The sequence below is a fragment of the Formica exsecta genome, unplaced genomic scaffold (genome assembly GCF_003651465.1).
Source record: "Formica exsecta isolate Colony F162 unplaced genomic scaffold, ASM365146v1 scaffold2202, whole genome shotgun sequence".
In the NCBI taxonomy this organism is placed as follows: Eukaryota; Metazoa; Arthropoda; class Insecta; order Hymenoptera; family Formicidae; genus Formica; species Formica exsecta.
In genome coordinates, this window is record NW_021849501.1 from 1 (window position 1) to 1,339 (window position 1,339).

Here is a 1,339-nt window from a genome sequence, read left to right on the forward strand (position 1 = left end):
AAATACATATACATATATATATATATATATATATGATTTTCGACATGCCGTGTAATTGGAGAAATAAATATTTATCCTGTTTCAAAAAAGAACTTGTTTTATTGACAATAGCAGTAAATAAAAATACATGTTTAATGCATATTAAATACATTATTATAATGTAATGTAACATAATAATCTGATAATATATTATAATAATTCTTGTTAATGTTCTCTGTTAATAAAATTTACTTTTATATTCAAAAAATTCACAGTAGTATATTTGGAAAAGTAAAACTATATAACCACATATAAAATTTGTTTTTACTAAAAAAACAATTTAAGAACCATATACATATTTAGCAATATATGAACCAAATAAAAAGAACAAAAAAAAGTTTCGCACACATTCGAGCTCGCTTTTTTCGATAAACACCGTCGTTGTCTATGTATAATATATCCGCAAATATATTTCCTTTCAATAAATCTCCGACGTCAGAAATCAAATCGAGTGATCGTTAGCTTAACGCATGATTGTGTCAACTACTATATAGATACCGTCGTGTTTTGAAAATTTTGTCTTACGAAATTATAAATACGGAGCAAGTAACTAAAAAATCAAAATTGCATATTTTGATATCGTTTCTTTATCTTTCTATCAATCTTGCATTCTTCTTAATTGAGTATATTTTTTTTCATATCTATCACATATTTACGACTATTCCGCAAACTCATCTTTCCTAAGATTAATTGCTTATCGAAGAAAGAATTGACGTAAGGAAAAAAATAAATGTATTGTTGCAAGGAACTTATTAACAAGTTATCAGGAAAGTTTTAAAAAAAGAATAACATTACGTAAAATACTACGTCAAATAATTTTACTCAGTCTGTGGCTTGAAATAATTTTGCTTATTGCGAAGAAAAAAAAGGGTAAATATGCATATTAGGTTACATCTCACCGATGACTTTGACCTTGACATATGTTGTCAAGGACATAATCCTGAGTAACTTTTCCTTATAACTTAACCGGCGGTCTCTTATAGTTTCTGAGATATTTAAAGTTATGATTTCACAATTTTAATGATTTTTCTATTATAAAATAAAGAAAAATAAAGGTTGTTTACATTGTATTTATGTAGATCAGACGTGAAAAAAGTGTTTCTTTACATTTCCAGAGACGAAGCTCTTTGGGTTTTTTTACTTTCCACGCAAAGCGAGGTTCAACGCAAACCTATGTGTCTAGTTTTTTTATAATGGAGCCCACTGCGTCCACGCATATACTTTCCCATCCACACAACAATTGTGGGGCGAACTTCGCTTTGTTTTGTAAAGTATATGCGTGCACACAGTGGGTTCCGCC